At 55.3% G+C, this 18774-nt stretch overlaps 1 pseudogene; it reads right to left on the bottom strand.

The window, feature by feature from the left end:
• Positions 1 to 2895: 2895 nt before the first annotated feature.
• The window catches only part of LOC125516573, a 34973-nt pseudogene continuing 19094 nt past the window's right edge, over positions 2896 to 18774 (bottom strand).

The following is an 18774-nucleotide window of genomic DNA, read 5'->3' as shown; positions in this document are numbered from 1 at the left end:
GTGTGCGGTGCCCCCCTCCACAGTTTTCCACCTCGGTCATATTGTCGTAGTGCTTAGGCGAAGCCCTGCGTCGGTAACTTCATCATCACTGTCGCCATGCCGTCGTGCTGACAAAAATCTCCCTCGGCCTCAACTGGATCAAGAGTTCGAGGGACATCACCGAGCTGAACGTGTGCAGATTGCGGAGGTGTCATGCATTTGGTACTTGATGATTGGATCGCGAAGACGTTGGACTACGTCAACCGCGTTACTAAACTCTTCCGCTTTCAGTCTACGAGGGTACGTGGAAACACTCTCCCCGCTCGTTGCTACGCTTCTCCTAGATAGATCTTGCGTGATCGTAGGATTTTTTTGAAATGCTACGTTACCCAACAGTCATTTCTCTTCTTGCCTTGCTAATTTACCTTTTTAGTCTTTTTGTCTTGTGATGTCGTTCTTCCCTTGTCTGTTTCTGTATATTATTTCTTCAGATATGTTTTGTGTTGTTCAGCACCCCCTTAGATATGTTTTACTGTTCTTTAGATATGCGTTCAGCACCCCCTTGGATATGTTTTTCTGTTCTTCAAATATGCTTTGTGCTCTTTTGTTTCTTCAAAATGGCAGGATTCCTGCATTCATTAAGAAGAAAAGAGTTGCACATTTAATTACAGGAAACCGAGTGAAAACCAGATTGCCCGGTTAATTATGGATAACCGGGCGAAAATCATCAAAGCCATTGAGCAGCACACATAAGAAACCACACGCACACCACTCCAAAGAGGGCCCCATCAAGAAAGCACGCAGGCGTCATCGTCATCACTCCTCCCCTAGAGGTGTCCTTGCCATCCCTAAAAACTCTTAAGCAAACGGCTCTGACTTCGCCATCGGCGATCGTCAACTCAACCCAAACCATTGCGGACACGTGAAGCTGCATGAAGATCTACACTAAAGCTTAGCCACTTGCGGCCAGACAGCGCATCTCCGACTCTGACGGAAAGCTCTGAAGGACAAATCTAGGCATGGTTGGCGCCACAGAAGATCACCAAATGGGCCACCTACAGCCAGTCATCGTATGCCATAGGGCCCCGCTACCGCAGCTTTGAATTCACAGCAACAAACAAACTGAGGAAATACCGCGGACACGCCGGAGAAGAGCCGACTATCGCAACCATTGTTGTGCTGCTTTCATCGCTCCCACCATCATAGTTGCCATAGAAGCCTGGCCGCCACAACCACCGCAAACCACTGGTCTTGCTTGCCGATGCCGAGCTCTGAAACGAAACTCCTAGAGGGAAACGACACACCACTAAAGCGTCGCCATTGTCCGTTCACAAGATCAAGCTGAGTTTCCCCTGGAGAGGCTGCAATGGCTAGATTCATGTGGGAGGGGTGTGGTAGCAGATCATTGATGCCCCTAGGGAGGTCAACTATGGCCACATCCACGGTCATCGTTGGTGATGACATAAGGCCGAGACAGGGTCTTCACCCAAGCTCTCACACCACCTTTGTCGCACATCATCTCGCAGCAACGTCGGCAAGCCCACCAACCGCCACCACCATCGAAGCTTCCCATCGACGAAGAGGCGTTGGGACCGCCACAGCCAACCGCACGGGAAGCCCACCGACGGTTAACCTCCAGCACAAGGGCCCACTGCACCACCCCTACCACCACCACCGAACAAGCACATCGCAACCAACACGACCACCCGCACCTCGCAACGGCCACAGCCGGCCCTCCCCGCATGCAGGTCAGCAAACTCATCGATGCTCGACTGAAGCAGAAACACCGGACATGGCATGAGCCACCACGCCGTACCGAGCACCATGTCATCAAGGCACGGAGGAGCGCTACCCGAGGCCATGGACCACCATTGTCCCTTGGCCCACGCACCCGCTGGCGACCGAAGCAAGCACCTCGTGACGAGCCACCTCCGAGCACCCCAAGCAATCTGCAACAACACTCGACTGCAGCACCACTCAGCCCAGAGACCCACAGCGCCCATGTCCCGCCCAGTGCGCCCACACTGCACCTCCCCGCATGGCTACACCGCCGCCCGACACAGCGACCCCTTCTAACCCACAGCCGCGCCTGATCCGCGTGCCGTGGCCACCTCGCCCAGCCCGGTGCAGCAGAGTACCGGCGCACCCCTCGGTGCTACCCCAAGCCACCGTCGGCCCGATGCTCCCCGCCGAGCTGCACGCCTCCACAAGGCCAACCGTCCCGCACCGCCTGGACGCCTCATGGGGAGGGAAGAGTCCCGCCGCCTCCGCATGGCTTTGCCCGTCGGCATCCCCTAGCTGTGGCGAGGGAGGGAAGAGGCGAGGTGGGGGCGGCGGTGGCGGGGAGCTAGGGTTGCGCCTGGGCCGCTCGTGGGAGCGGCATGGGGCTCGGTTCTCAATATGCTAGATAGCACCGTGCCATGTTTTGTGCTCTTCAGTCCTCCTTCACTAAGCATTACATGTTTTTAGTGGCTTGATTTACGTGTGGTAGCCTTTATCTTGGAGAATAATATTTTTTTCAAAGGAAAAAATATGTAATTCATATATCTCCTGATTTTTTTAAATGGCCCGAATACTGGAATGGCATTTTCAAAGTTTAAGCTAATGCAACGGGGAAGAAAATCTTTTAGGGTTTCTAAAATGAGTCTCTCTTTGTCTAGGGTCACTTGTATTGGTTGTGTGTAAGAAGCAGCTTCACTATGCATTTTTTCCGGCATGTCTGATGCCTTTTTTTAGTATTAGCTGCCTCTATGCTCCAAAATCACCAGGGTTCATCATAGCTCACAAGTACAAACCACTAACGACATTCATTATTACAAGTTTACCGAAAATAAAAAGGCATACATTAGCACAAGTTTCTAAATACAAGCTATTCATTTTCATTTATTTGTACTACCCATATGATAGACTGACACTCTATCTTTTCATGACTAACCTGCCGCAAGTGACAACAATAAACACATAGGATTTGTCATCCACCTTGTCAAAGAAGGGGAAATAAGCAACCCTCCATGCTTTATTGAAGAGCAGAGCACAAAACACAACCTAGAGGCCAGCCACAAACCCTGACCGAAGTCCAAAGTAAAAGAACAACATCTGTCGGGGGTTTGGTGCGACATATGCCAACGGATGGCTTATCATGGTGGGGGCGAGTAGAACGTCGCCGGTGCCTGGAAACTGGATGAGGCGAAGACATGCACGCCGGCGAATCTTACCCAGCTTCGGGGCTCTCCGGGGAGATAATACCCCTACTGCTGCTCTGCGAGGTCTCCGCATGATCACTATGGCCAAGTGTTTACACGGTGGCTCCTTGAGCTGTTTCTGGTGGTAGAAGAGGGCAAGGCTAGCTCTCTCCTTCTATCTGGTATGGTCTAGAACTACTGGGATCCAACCCCTTGCATGGGTGCCCTGGGGGGTTTATATAGGCCTACCCCCCAGGGGTACAATGGTAATTCGACTGGGCGCGGGCCCAACCGTCAGTGCCTCCGACCTCTGACTTCTCCGCCGACTGCTGGGGCCCGCCGACTGGTGGGCCCCGCCGACTGGTCTGGTACGGAGCCGACAGGCCGCGTCCGCCGCGGGCGGGTCTTGCCAGCCGCTGATTACTGTAGCGGTGCTTCTGATGATGCAGGCTTGGTCATGGGGTCGTGGCAACAGCCCCGTCGCCTGGCGGGCGATCACTGTGGCCACTCCCCATCTCATCTTGATTAATGGCGCGTGGGCCCCGGGGGAGGGCTCGGCCGACTCCCCTAGGCCAACTCTCGACGGGTCCGACTGGCGGTTCTCTTGCCGTCTCCCGAGGTCTCGCTAACTGGTGGGCCCCGCTGCCTCCAGGCCGTACAGATAAGCCGTCGTGGGCGCAGGACTTGGTACTGTGGTGCTGATGTCAGGGCCGGCCGGGCAACAGTGCCACGCCGCACAGAGATCTTCCCGGGTACGGCGTGCTATGGCCATGCCTGCCCTTGGTAAGGGGTGGGAGTGGGCTTCACTGTAGCCACGCCTCTGCCCCGTCCCCTTTGATGAGGTCATGGGTTTGCTGGAGTCGCCAGCCGACTCCCCAAAGCCGGATTCTCTAGAAGTCGTCCCTGGAACTCGGCCGTGAGCGGGCAGTCGGCCGCCCTGCCGTCGACTCCTCAGGAGACGGCTCTTCGCCCTGGGGTCTTGAGGGGCGCAGCCTGCCCCGATGTCTTGAAGGGTCATGGGACTCGGTTTGGCCTACCCGTGGCCCATTACTCCGACAGTAGTCCCCGAAGATGGTGAGGCGCCATGGACGATCGACCGAGAAGCCTCAGCAGTTTCTCTTTCCGGGTGCTCAACACATGGTCTTGATCGACTTCTGCCGGGCCATCTAGAAGGAGTCGGACTTGCTCAACTTGGACTTCACTCAATTTCGACTTGCTCGGTATTTCGAACGTCGCAGCGGGATTTTAAGTGGTGTGCTAGCTAAGCCTCCTGGCCGCCGCCCGTTCTTGGCCTGTCACGTGAGGGCACGTGGCTAGGCCGTCCTGCCAGCCCACGCGTGCGACGGGACAGGCCCACGGGCGGGGCCCGCCACTACCGCGCCTCGGCGCCCGAGCGGATCCGCTGCGGCCCCGGTGGACGGTTGGGATTCTCGTGGAGTTACTGTTCGCAGTAACTACGTGGATCATGGGGGTCGTGGGGTTGTGGGCGCAGTAAATCCCCACGTCCGCCCCTCGGCTTCGCAGCCCACAGGGCTATAAGTAGGGGGAAGAGGGGGGGCACGCGCGCCCCTCCTTCCCACTACTCCTCGCTCTCTTCCTCCTTGCCGCTCCTCGCACTCCTCCTTCCTCTTCTCTTCTTCACTCCGCCGCATGCCCAAGCTCTGGCGAACGCCGCGGCGATAGCTCGCGATGAGTTCTTCCTCTGCTGCTGCGCCTTCCCTAGTGCGCTCCGGCACCTGGGACGGTTCTGAGGTTCATGAAGACCACATCGAGTTCCTCTGCCGGACCCGTCGGCTTCCCGGCGAGGATCGCGTGCAGGTGCGTCTTGCGCCAGAGGGGGAGATTTCCCCCGCCCCGCAGGAGGGCGAGCGGGTCATCTTCCGCTCGCACTGCCTGCGCGGGCTGGGGCTGCCGGCGAGCAGCTTTTTCCGGTCTTTCTTGGAGTTCTACGGCCTCCAGCCGCACCACCTCACCCCCAACACAGTAGTGCTGCTGTCCGCCATCGTGGCCTTGTGCGAGGGCTTCCTCGGAGTCCTCCCCACCCTCGAGCTCTGGGAGGAGTTCTTCTTCTCCAAGCTCGGCACCCAGGCCGTAGGCGTGCCGGCTCAATGCGGCGCCTTCATCGCCGTGCGAAGGTCAGGAGCCGACAACCCCTTACCCTCCATCTCGCTGATAAAGTCGGTGAAGATGTGGCAGAGATCCTACTTCTACGTCAGGAACGTCGCCACGAGGGGCGACTGGGTCAATCTGCCGGCTTTCGAAGCCGGCCCGCCGGCTGGGAGACTTCCCAACTGGTCGTACCGGGCCAGGTCACTGACGCCTGTGGGAACCGGCGCCATCACGCGACTCCGAGTGCTAACACAGTCGGAGGGTCTGACTGGTCGGGACCTGCTGGCCGCCTTTGTCTCGCGCCGAGTTCTCCCACTCCAAGGCCGCCCTCACATGATATGCCAGATGAACGGGCACCGCGACCCGAGTCGGATGTGCACCAACGACATGCCTCACGAAGAGGTGGCCTTCATGGTGAACTACCTCTCGGACAGCAGGCTCCTGGAGGACTGGCGATTCGGCAAGGAGCCGTACTCCCACGCCAACCCCCCGCCCGTGGTGAGTCGCCTTTCTTTTCTTTCTTTAGATTGTCTTCTTCTTGCCGAGTTTTGTTTTGACCAGTCAGCTTTGGTTAGAATCCCCTTCTTCACCCACCAGTCGGCACCTCGGGGCCGGCCCGTGAGTTCGTCACCGACCGGGCAGAGAGCGACGTCGACAACCCTGATCTGGGGGCGGCGGCTCTGGAAGACGACGCCGATGGAGGAGGAGGGACAGCAGGCGACTTCAGGCCTTCGGCTACCTTCGCCGACTGGCCTGAAGATAGCGCCGAGGGAGAAGTCGCCCCTCGCCATCGGCCAGGAGCCAGCCAGCCTGGCGCGGGCTCTTCCGCCGCGCCGGGCGCTCCAGGCGGCGGGAAGAAGTGCAGGACCGTGCCGACCTTGTTCGGCAGTCGGCCGAAGAAGCCCAAGGGCTCGGCTGCGGCGACCCGACGGGACGAGGCAGCCGCGAAGGCCATCCGCTTCCGTAAGGAAGTGAAGAAGCCGCCGTTGGTCTCCGCGTAAGTATTTTGTCTATAAAGTTTATTCTTTCTTCGTGATTTGTCTGAGTCTATGCTTGCCCCTCTTTCTTCAGGGCTCCCCTCTCTCTTGAGCGGGTCACCGCCGCCTCTGTCATGGGGTCAGCGGAGACGTCCGCCACCACTCGGCGGATTGACCCCGCTGCTGACCTCCGGGAGGCGACGGAGCGGAAAGCGCAGGAGAGGCGCAACGAAGAAGAGGCCCTCCGCCTGGAGAAGGCAGAGGCCGACAGGGCGGAGGCCTCCGCTAAGAAAAAACTAGCGGAGGCCGAAACGGCCGCCGCAGTGAAGCAGTAGGCTGAGGAAGCCGCACGCCGCCAGTCGGCCTTGCTTGTCTCCCTGCTGAACTCTGCGCCGCCGCCTCCGGAGTTCACGGGGCCAACTGGAGAAGCCGGTGGGGAGAACCTCGTCGAGGAGAGGGAAGGCAGCGACCCCTCTACTCCGGACGCGCACGTCCCGCCGCCGCCTCCGCCGCCGTCTGAAGGCGCGCAAGGTGAGCAGCCAGCAGACCCTCCGGTGCCGCCAACCGAAGACGAGGTCATGGCGAGGCTACTCCTCCAAGTCGGCTCGCCAGCGCGCCGTCGTCTGGAGAAGGCGACTTCGGCACCCCGCCCCCTGGAAGCCGGCACCGCTAGCTCGGCGGCCCCAGACGCCGAAGCGACGAGCGCCGCACCTGTTGGGTGGGTGCGAGGAGGCGGCACAGGGCCTCTGAACCAGGAGCTCCTGGACATCCAGGCAAAGCTTCATGCTGAGGGTGACGCTCTCCAGAGTTGCACCAAGGCGTTCCTAGCGTCGCGGGTAGCCGTTCGGGTATGTTTTTTTTTCTTTGGTCTTTGTTTTCTTGCTCCTCTCTGTGGGGGCGCGCCAGCGCACCCACTGGGTGTAGTCCCCGAGTTTCGTGTCGGCTACTGAGCAGGCGGCCCGAAACTCCAATTGATGAACTTCTGGATACTAACTTTGTCTGAAATGCTTGTCGCGGGATTACCACAACCTCCGCGTCACTGCCTTCAACCGTAATGTTGAAGAGCTGGGCAAGAAGACCGCCAAGGTGGCGGAGAGCAGGAGTAAGTCCCCCTTTTTTTCTGCGGGGGCGCGCTAGCGCACCCGCGGGTTGTAGTCCCCGAGATTTGGGCTGGCTGCTGAGCAGCCGGGCCGGATCTCCCCGGCGACCTACTTTATTGACGACTGTTGTCTTTCTTCCTTTCCTTCAGGAGCCAACGCTGCTCTTCAACAGCAGCTGAGCGAAGCCAACTCCGCCCTGCGCGCCAAAGGGGAGGAGTGCAGCAAGCTCGCCACAGAGCGCGATGTGTTGGCCACTCAGTTGGCAGAGCAGAAGGAGCTGCTTGTGAAGTCGCAGAGGGAGGCGGAGGAGACGGAAGCCGCCCTCTTGGCCGAGTTCGCGAGCGAGCGCTCCTCCTGGTCTGACAAGGAGGCGCTGTTGTCCTCCGGCTTCCATGAGATTGAAGACATCGTTGATGGTGAGCCTCTTTATTTTCTTTCTTCGACCTGCCGACTTAGATCGTGCCGACTCCTGGTTTTTGACTTGCTTCTTCGTTTCTTCGTGTCTGTGCAGACTTCTTCCCTGGGCAGTCGTAGGCCACCATCCAAGCCACCGAGGCTGACCGTGAAGGTCGGAGGGCGGAGGGCGCGGAGATCGGCGCCGATGCCCCCCAAACTCTTGATGAGCACATCCTAAGCATCGAGGCTCGCCTCCGGCCGGATCACCGGATGCTGCGCCGGCTCCAGCGCGTCGGTGCCCAAGCGATTACCGCCCTTTGGCCGGATGTGCAGGCTCCGTGCACCCCCAGCCTGATGGCCAACTGGCTGGAGGTCACGGTTGGTCGTCTTGAGGCCTGGAAGGGCTCTTCGGCCCGGGCTGGAGCGCGCCGGGCCTTGGAGTTCGTTAAGGCGTTGTACCCGGGGCTGGATCTAGACCGGTTGGCCACGCTTCGGTCGGAGGCCCAGCCGGAGCTGGCGGCTGCGGAAGACGCCCTCGTCAAACGTGCTGCGGCGATCGCCGAGTACACCGACACCAGTATCTTCGTCCCCGAGCGGTCTAAAGACGGTGAGGAGGTACCGCCGGAGTGGTTTGGGATGAACCCAGACTACGGCGAAGACTCGGCGGAGGTGATTGGCTCCAGCGTCGAGGAGGAGGACGAAGCGAAGGATGGAGGCGAGGCGGAGGCACCAGAAGATGGAGCAGACGGCCAGCCTCAGCCCGACGCGCCTCCAGCAACGAGCCGCGTGCGAACGAGTCGACTGCCACCGGAGGTGATCAAGCCGAGACTAGCCAGCCGGCTGCCCCGACGCCTGACGTTGGCGCCTCCTCCGACCCTCCGAATCCGTCTGCTGCCTCCTAAGCTGCCGCTGTATCTTTCATTTTATCTGCTTCAATAGTCTTTAAAGAACTTGTTAATTCGCACAATTCCACCCGCGGGGTGTATTTTGAACCTCTACTCGACAATTCGGCCAAAGGCCTATGTTATGTAAATATATATATATATATATATATCTTTTCTTGCCCATTGTTCTTTTGGCTTTTTTCCTTTGCCGCTTTCTCTTAGTTGCCTGCCTTGCCAATCGGACAGCCGCTCTGCAGACTGTTGCTGGATCAAGTGCTAGGCTACTTTGGGAAAGCAAGTACTTAGCCAATTTCAAGATTGCTTGAGCAAGTTGGATAGAAGACGACAATCCGACTGTCCGAGAGTCGGTTTGCGAGAAAGGCTGGAAACCGTCTTGAGCTATGTTTTACGCTTTGAGTCCTTAGCCATTTTTCATGCGAACACCCATTCTACCTTACATCTGCCCACCGTACAGTCGCTCTGCGAGCTGCGGCTTCTGTCAGAAGACGGTTTAGGTGTTACACACTACTTGTCCGGCTGCAGGAAGCATTTCATAGTGCAAGGCGGCAAGTCCCCGGGCCGACTTGTCGAGCCCGGTGCCAAGCGGCATGACAAAGAGTAACATACTTGTAGGCATAATTTTTATCATACAGACGAAAGAGGGCAGTCCCCGAGCTCGTCTCGGGGGGCCCGAAGTCTTGGTACTTTAATACAAAAGGTAGTGTGGTACATACTGCATCAACTGTAAAATCTTCGGAGGAGATTTGCATTCCATGGCCGCTCTGTCTCCTTGCCGGAGTCGTCCCTCTTGCGTGCTCGGGGCTTCCTGTTGTGGTATCGGCGCAGGCTCTGCTGGTAGATGCTGGACCGGCTGAGTGCCAACAGCCGGCCCTCTTCCAGCAGATCGACGTCGTCTTGTCGTGCTTCTTCTGCTTCCTCCTCGGTGTACATGGTGACTCGTGGGGAGTCAAACTCTATGTCCGTTGGGATGACGGCTTCGGCACCGTAGACGAGGAAGAAGGGCGTGAAGCCGGTTGACTTGTTTGGAGTCATGCGCGGACTCCAGAGGACGGCTGGCAGCTCATCGAGCCAGCAGCCAGCCGAGCGCTCCAGAGGCTCAATCAATCGAGGCTTGATGCCAGACAGGATGAGGCTGTTTGCTCGCTCCACTTGTCCGTTTGACTGCGGATGGGCGACGGACGCTAGGTCCAGTCGGACGCCCTGTGTTGCCCAGAAACGGGCCAAGGCGCCTTTGGCAAAATTTGTGTCGTTGTCGGTGATGATGCTATGCGGTATGCCGTACCGAATTGTGATATCGGTGATGAAGGTCACGGCAGTCGGACCGTTCAGTTTCTTAATTGGCTTCACTTCCACCCACTTGGTGAACTTGTCTACTGCGACAAGTAGGTGAGTTAAACCACCTCGTGCTGTCTTGAATGGTCCCACCATGTCTAGACCCCAAACTGCGAAAGGCCAGGCAATGGGGATGGTCTTGAGCGCAGAAACCGGCTGGTGCGGCTTGGAGCTGAACTTCTGGCACCCTTTGCATTTTTGGAACAACTCCTTGGCCTCTTCCAAGGCAGTCGCCCAGAAGAAACCGTGCCGAAAGGCTTTGGCGACGAGTGCTCTTGAAGCCGCATGGTGGCCGCATTCGCCTTGATGGATGTCTTTGAGAATCGCCTGGCCTTGCTCTAGCTCAGCGCTGGTAGACACCAGTGACGTTGCGCCTGACCAGCTCTCTATTGATTATGGTATAGGCCGCCGCCAGGCGTTGTACTTGTTGAGCTGAGGTCTCATCAGTTGGTAGCTCTTTGTTCACCAGGAATTTGAGGATGGGCTTGGCCCATGAGGGTGCTGCTATTTCTTCGACTACTAGAACTGCGACTTGGACGAGGGTAGCTGGGCTGGGAGGCGGCGGGTTGGAGTCAACAGCCGCTTGCTGGGTTGATGAAGTCCCCAGGCCGATTGGCGTGGTCCTTGGGCCGAGTTCTGGAATCTTCGCGTCCGCCACCGCAGTCCCCGGGCCGGGCTCGACTGTGGCGGCTTTGGAGTCATCCACCAAAGTCCCCGTTCCGTCTGCCGGAGCTCTGGAGTCGGATCCACCGTCTTCGGGAGGAGCCGGCACAAAAATGGAGTCTGATTCTGGTGAAGACTTGACAGACGACTTGAGGAGGCGTTGAAGGGCGACGCCAGATGGTATTGCTTGGCGGGTAGAGCCGATTCGTGCCAAGGCGTCTGCTTGGTCGTTGTCGTTTCTTGGCACATGGAGGAACTCTCACCCTTCAAAATACCCGCTGAGTTGCTGCACGAGGAAATGGTAGCTCTCCATGTTTGCGTCTTTCGCGTCCCAGTAGCCAGATGACTGCTGGACCACTAAGTCCGAGTCGCCATAACACAAGATCCGGCGGATGCCAAGTTCTTTGGCAAGCCGGAGCCCGTGAATGAGCGCCTCATACTCGGCAACATTGTTGGAGGCGGCAAAATAGATTTGTAGTGCATATTTGAGCTTGTCGCCTTTAGGAGAGGTGAGGACGACGCCGGCTCCCAAGCCGGTGCGCATCTTGGAGCCGTCGAAGTGCATCCGCCAATGGGTGGAGTCAGGCGCTCGAGGCAGGTACTGGGTCTCGGCCCAGTCGACGAGGAAGTCGGCCAGTGCTTGTGATTTGATAGCGGTGCGGGGATGGTAGTAGATGGTGTAAGGAGCCAGCTCTATGGCCCACTTGGCCACTCGACCAGAAGCATCTCGGCTACCGATGATCTCGGCAAGTGGAGCCGTGCAGACCACCGTGATTGGATGCTCTTGAAAATAAGGCTTCAATTTCTTGGCAGCAAAGTGTACGCCATAGCACATCTTCTGGTAGTGGAGGTAGTTCTGCTTGGAGGTCGACAGTACCTCACTCAGGTAATATACTGGTCTCAGGACAGGCAGCGCCTTGCCTTCCTCCTTGCGCTCCACTACCATGACTGTGCTGACTACCCGGCTGGTGGCAGGGATGTACAGGAGCATAGGTTCCTTAGGAGTCGGAGCCGCCAGGATGGGTGGAGTAGTCAGCATCTTCTTCAACTGGTGAAAAGCTTCGTCCGCCTTATGGTTCCACTCAAAAAAAGTGGTCTTCTTCATGAGTTGGTATAAGGGGAGAGCTTTCTCGCCCAGCCGACTGATGAATCGGCTGATGGATGCTAAGCAGCCGGTGAACTTCTACACATCCAGCAGTCGGCTGGGTACCTCCATTCTGTCGATGGACTTGATTTTTACTGGGTTGCATTCTATGCCACATTCAGAGACCAGGAAACCTAGCAACTGGACGGCTGGTACTCCGAAGACACACTTCTCGGGGTTGAGCTTGATCTGGAACCGGCGTAGGTTCTCAAAGGTCTCCTTGAGGTCTTCCAACAGTGTTCCACGCTTTTCCGTCTTCACCACCACGTCATCTATGTAGACGTGGGCGTTCCTGCCGAGCTGTTTGAGGAGGCACTTCTGCATGCAACGCTAAAAGGTGGCGCCGGCATTCCTTAAGACGAACGTCATGGTGAGATAGCAGAATGCTCCAAACAGCGTGATGAAGGCGGTCTTCAATCTGTCGGCCGGGTTCAGCTTGATCTGGTGATATCCTGAGTATGCATCCAAGAAACTCAACAACTCGCATCCGGCTGTGGAGTCTATCACCTGGTCAATTCTTGGTAGAGCAAATGGGTCCTTGGGGCAGGCCTTGTTGAGGCTCGTGTAGTCAATACACATTCGCCATTGCTTGTTCTTCTTTAGCACCAGGACCGGATTTGCCAGCCACTCCGGGAAGAAAACTTCCATAATGAAGCCGGCTGCTAGGAGTCGGGCTATCTCTTCTCCGACAACTCTTCTCTTTTCTTCTGATAAGCGGCGCAGGGGCTGCCTGACCGGCTTTGCATCAGATCGGACATGTAACTTGTGCTCGGCGAAATCCGTCGGTACACCTGGCATGTCTTTGGGAGACCATGCGAAGATGTCCCGATTCTCATGGAGGAAATCGACGAGCTCGCCTTCCTATTTGCTATCGAGGTTTGCACCTACGACGGCGTACCTCTCTGGGTGCTCCGGATCCAAGGGTATCTTCTTTGTCTCTTTGGCCGGCTTGAAGGAACCTTCGGCTTCCGACTCCTTCGGGTCGGGCGATATCTCCGGCTGCTTGCCGACCATCGCCACAACTCGTTCAAGGAGTCGCTTCTCGGCTGCGATCACCAGGGACTCGGCCAGCCGACTGCTCTCGGCCGCGCAAGCGGATGACTTCCAGTAGTCGCCGGCCATAGTCAAAATTCCCCTGGAACTGGGCATCTTCATCTTGAGGTAGGCGTAGTGGGGGACCGCCATGAACTTGGCCAAGGCGGGTCGGCCAAGTAGCGCATGGTATGGACTCTCAAGGTCCACCACCTCAAACCAAACAGACTCTCTTCGGAAGTGATCTTTGTCCCCAAAGAGGACGTCAATCAGGATCTTGCCGATTGGTGAGCAGGAAAGCCCAGGAACAATGCCGTGGAACACAGTCCGGCTGTTCTAAAGCTGTCTTTGCTTGATTCCTAACTTCTCCATGGTGTCCTTGTATAGGATATTGATGATGCTGCCCCCGTCTATCAGAACTCGCGAGAAATGCGTGGCCCGTTTGTCCGTGGCAAAGGTGGCGTCCAGGACCAAGGCGTAGGAGCCCGGACTCGGCATCACTTCTGGGTGGTCAGCCCTGCTCCAGCTGATGGGCTTCTCAGACCAGTGCATGAACTCTGGCGTCTCTGAGGCTACTGCGTTCACCTCTTGTCGCTGCAGCCGCCTGCTGCGTCGATCATCATCCACACTGGTGAACACCACATAGGCTCCATGCTCTTCAGGGTATTCATCTTGTACTGCGCCAACTGGCCTGACTGCCAGCTGCTGGGGCGGAGGCGGAGGCGGCTGTCCAGCAGGCGGGGGTGGCAGGAGGTCGTCTCCCTTGGCGATCCTGGTGAGCTAGTGGCACTTCCGGGTGGTGTGATTCGACAGCTTCGCGCCGCTGTGGAACTTGCAAGGTCCATCCAAGGTCTGCTCATAGGAGAAGGCCGGCAACTAGTTTGGCTTGCCGCCTTTCTGTCGCTTGGGCGGAGGCTGCTCTTCTGGCTGCTGGGCTTCAACGGTCGCGACCTGCCGGCTGCCGGAAGTCGGCTGCGGGGCCTTGCGCTTGTTGTCGCCCTGCTGTTGTCGCCGGCCGGCGTCTGCCGCCGGAGTTCTTGGAGCCTAAGGAGCTACTTTGCCAGTCGTGCTGATTTGAATTTCCGCCTACATGGAGGAGTCGGCCATGGCGTACTTGTCTGCTATGATCAGCAGCTCGTCGAGGGTTTCTGGCTCGTCGCAGAGGAGCTTGTGCTTGTAACGCCCCAAGACCGGAGCTTCAGTTGCCTTCCAGGGTTTCCGGTTTTCGTCGTGTTTTGTTTGGTCTACTGCATTTCATCTTTGCATCATGTGCATTGCATCATGTCATCATGCAACCCGTTTTAAAAACTCAACTAAACAAATGGTATGGATCTTTGATCCATTTAAATCGAGGGAATTCACATGGTGATTCTCTTTAAAACATATCCTCTCGATATTTAGAGAGCTATAGTAAATATTTCCATTCTTGGGGATCACCATAACACACTTGCAACTTAATTCCACGCCTCTTATGCTTCAAGTTGCACCTCCAAACTTTGCCCATTATTTTTTTTCATCGCTTTTCCGGAGCTCCACCAAAAATCCGAACATTTTTGGATACTCCTAAAAACCTGTCCTAGTTCAACCTTTTGAATTAAATTCAAATGGATTTGAATTTAAATCTTCCTATCATGGCCTTTTCTATTTTCTCGGAACAAGCATATTTTGCGAGTCCAGGAAAATTATCCGCGTGCCCAAATTCTTTTCCTAACCCTCTCTTTCTTTACTTCTCTTTAATGTTTTCCTGTTAAAGGAAAATTAAGAGGGGGATAGAGTAGCCCAGCGCAGCAGGCCACTTGGGCCTCCTTCATGAGCAGCCTCCAAGGCCCATTTGCTCCCACGCCGGCCCATTAGCTCAACCGGGCCCAGCCATTCCCGCGGCCACCTAGGCCCAGCCGCACCTTACCTCTAACCCTAGCCGCCAGGGAGCCGACCTCCTCCTCTCGATCTCTCCCTCGTGCTTCCCCTCAGCGCCGTCATCTCTCTCGATCCCCCTCATCCTCCTCCCGACCGCGCCGTCAGGGGAAGCCGCGGCTCGACCCCAATCCTCCTCCACCCCACGCCGGAGTCCCACCTCGCCAGAGCACAGGACCTCCTCTGCCGCCGCGCCATGGATGGCTGCAGCTCAAGCCGCATCCTCGCCGGGCCTCTCGCGCGCCCGAGCTCCATCACGCGTGCCCGCCTCCTCATCCTCGTGGCTGAAGCAGCCGAACAGGAGGCCTTGTGCCTGAGCCTCCTCGCTCTCCTCATCGACCCAGGGAGAGGAGCTCCTCCCGAAACCCTTTCTTGTCATCACCGTTCAACGCCGTCGGAGCAACCCGCCGCCTTGGACGCCCGACCTCGCTGCCGTCCTGGAGCTCGTCTGCCTCCCCATACCGCCGCCCTGGCCTTGGATCCAGCGGGATCTCGTCCGGTCATCCCCGCCGCCAAGTCCATCGCCGGAGCCGCCGTCCTCGGCAACACCATCGCCGCCTGTTCTGCCCGTCCCTGCATCGGACCCCGACGAGCTGGCTGCCCCGTTGGCCTTGCTGCCTTTGTCGTGGCCAGGTCAACACAGACACCCAGAGTCCATCTTTGGTTGCACGCCAAGTACCACGGCATACGGCGCCCGAACAACCACCGAACCGGAAACGCCAAGTATCCCTACGCGTGAAGACGCCAACTCCGTTTCGGGATTCGTCAAGTACCGCTACCGATATGGCTCGAACGTCTACGAAACGTGTATCACTACTATCGACCCCGAAGCCCTCGGATTCATCAAGTCAGAAGGTGCAAGTACCTCTCCGAACGAACGTAAACGACTACTTCCACTACCGCCGTCGCGAGAACGCCTACTTCCCTCTACGAACTTGATCCGTCCCGTTTGCACGCTCCAAAGGTATAACCCCAAGACGACGCCCGTGGACCGAATGCTTGTGTTGTATGAGATGCATGGTTTGTTATTGTTTTCGCTTCTGAACCTTAGTTGTTCCTCCTCGTTGCCATGCCGTCGACATGTGGGAACCCGGTAACTGGGAGCACCCCACCGTTCTTTGCATGACACGCTCCCGTCTTTTTCTTTGCACCGATGTATCAATCGAGTTTCCGGAAACGGAACGTTGCCGTGGCACCGTTTCCGTTATCGTCGCTGTGGCACCCTTTCTTTCCGCCACGATGACAAATGCCTCATATCTTTTCATGTCAACATTTTCTTGAAATTGCATAAACTTGTTTATGTCATCCGCATCATGATAAAAACAATTAAAATGTTAAATTGTTGTTGCACCAAATTGATAAATGCATATGGGGATTTACTGGATTCGTTATTTTTTATGTCCGACCCCATTTAAATTGTTTAGATAGTATAGTTTTGTTATGCTTCACCTCTTGCCATGCTAACCAACATTTAAATTTGTTGAGTACCTAACCGGGAGAGAACTAAATAATTAATGCGGTGTTTCGTCAATATACAACTTGTTGCATTTTGAGCTCCACTTAATTTGTAGGGTTGCTTGTGCTCTTTGCCTTACCATGCCTCTTTAACCCGGACATGCATCATACTTGGTTGTGCATCATGCCATGTTTATGTGTTGGTTGTTTACTTTGTTGTGTGCTTCTTTTCCGGTGTTGCTTCTTCGGGTTGGTTCCGGTAACGTCGTGTTTGTTAGGACCCGTTTGTCTACGTCCATTTATCTTCTTCATGGAATCGTTCTTCTTCCTTGCGGGATTTCAGACAAGATGATCATACCCTCGAAATCACTACTATCTTTGCTTTGTTAGTTGCTCTCTCTTTTGCTATGCCTATGTTGCGATACCTACCACTTGCTTATCATGTCTCCCATATTGTTGAACCAAGCCTCTAACCCACCTTGTCCTAGCAAACCGTTGTTTGGCTATGTTACCGCTTTGCTCAGCCCCTCTTATAGCGTTGTTAGTTGCAGGTGAAGATTGAAGTTTGTTCCTTGTTGGAACATGGAGATGATTGTTCCTTGTTGGAACATGTTCACTTGTTGGGATATCACAATATATCTTATTTAATTAATGCATCCACTACTAGGAAAAGGCCTACTAATGGCGCACCTAATTTGGCCATTAATGGCGCATTAGTGGTGCGCCATTAGTAGCACGCCATTAGTATATTTTACTAATGGCGCACTACTGGTGCGCCATTAGTATCTGGTATACTAATGGCGCACCTCAGATGCGCCATTAGTATATACAATAGTGCGCCATTAGTATGCCTCCCAGGGGGCCATGTATACCCAGGTGCTTTGGCATACTAATGGCGCACGACAACAGGATGCGCCATTAGTAACTTCGGCATACTAATGGTGCACTGTTTAATGATGCGCCATTAGTATCCTTTGGCATACTAATGGCGCACTATGATGTGATGCGCCATTAGTATGAATATTAGGTTTTTTTATTTTTTTATTTTCTGTTTTTTGCACAGGTTACAAAATGTATAATTGGACAAAATATAGACAGCACACATCAACAACAGATTCATCGAATACAATAGAAGATTAGTCTCTGAATACAATTCATCATTTTAGTCTCCAAATACAATTCATCATATTAGTCTCCGAATTGAAAAGACCGAACAAAGATAGAACATTATATTACAAGTCTCGAGACCGCGAGTTTGTCTTCACATTACAAGTCGATATCGATCATCTAAACTACCATCACATAGAAGAGAGCTGCGGTCATCACGATGAAACTCGTCTTCATTCGGTTCCTCCAACGCCCCTCCCCTCTCCCGCTAGATAGCAGGCGTATCTAGATTCGGCCTTGGCCCTAGTGGCGTACCCTTTGTAACTGTTACCGCTGAATCGGTGAACCTGTCTCCGACACTCCTCCCAGTCGTCGTAGACTCCGGGAACCTTACCCTTGTACACGACATACCATGGCATCGCTATGCAGTAGCCAAACGAAATGTTAGTACCAATTCACAGACAATACATAAGCAATATATAAGTATGCAACAGAACGATCGGAAGAGAAAAGCAAGACATTAATAGCATCGATTACATCTAAGTTGAACGACTCTCGAAACCAAAGAGACATACTACAAGTTCATTAAAGTTTAATTACAACATGAGCCAATCGATGTTTCAGAACTAGACACAGCATCACTGCTTTCGACTCGACTCAAGGGACCGGAGCGTGGATGAAGCCGCCGTCTATCGTGGGAGTCATGAAACAACGGGCGTTGTCAGCCTGCATTTGTAGGATTGTGTCGATGTCACTGTTGGACGGTTGATTTCTGAGGTAGAACTGCCCCGAGGTACGAAGGACATCTTGATGGATGATTTCCGCAAACTCCGACTAGATGCGAAAGAATTCTTGTCTGATGTCCGCGTCCTGGATTGCCGACACACTCGCGGCCCAATCATTGAGTCTACTCGGTAGCAGAAGTTGATGATGGTCCCGTACGATCGCCCGCATGTGATGGATGGCGTAGTAGGCACCCTTCTGACTGCCAGGCGGCTGCTTGACGCAGCAGAACATCGTATTGTGGGAGAACACGTGCTTGTCGTACTTACGAATAGGCCTGGTGAAGGTGCCTCCAGATTTGACGTAGCCGGGGAGAACATCATCAAGAACCTTCTTGACATTTGTGTAGTCTAAGTTCGACTGACGGTCCGGGTCGAAATACGTGGCCATGGAATATTTGGGGCTTAGGAGGATGAGCGTGCAATGTGTGTCACTACAGAAAACACGGAATGTTAAAAGAAAAACGATCGAAATCTAAGAATTCATATGTTACGGGGCAGTTGAGGGGAGGACTTACTCGGGAAAGTAAGGCACGAGGAAGTTATCCTTATCTTGGTTTGCCAGAATGACGCCTTCGAGGTAAGAAGTCGCGACTTGCCTGTCCCCACCGCTGCCCAAGATCTTGGCACGCATGTAGAAGGGGTCGACTATCACGATGTCTGGGGTCTTGTCGCGAATGATCCGCATCTCCATACT

Source organism: Triticum urartu, chromosome 6 (assembly GCF_003073215.2).
Source record: "Triticum urartu cultivar G1812 chromosome 6, Tu2.1, whole genome shotgun sequence".
Classification (NCBI taxonomy): Eukaryota; Viridiplantae; Streptophyta; class Magnoliopsida; order Poales; family Poaceae; genus Triticum; species Triticum urartu.
The sequence above is the reverse complement of the archived record's forward strand: the minus strand, read 5'-3'. Positions and strand labels throughout refer to the sequence as shown.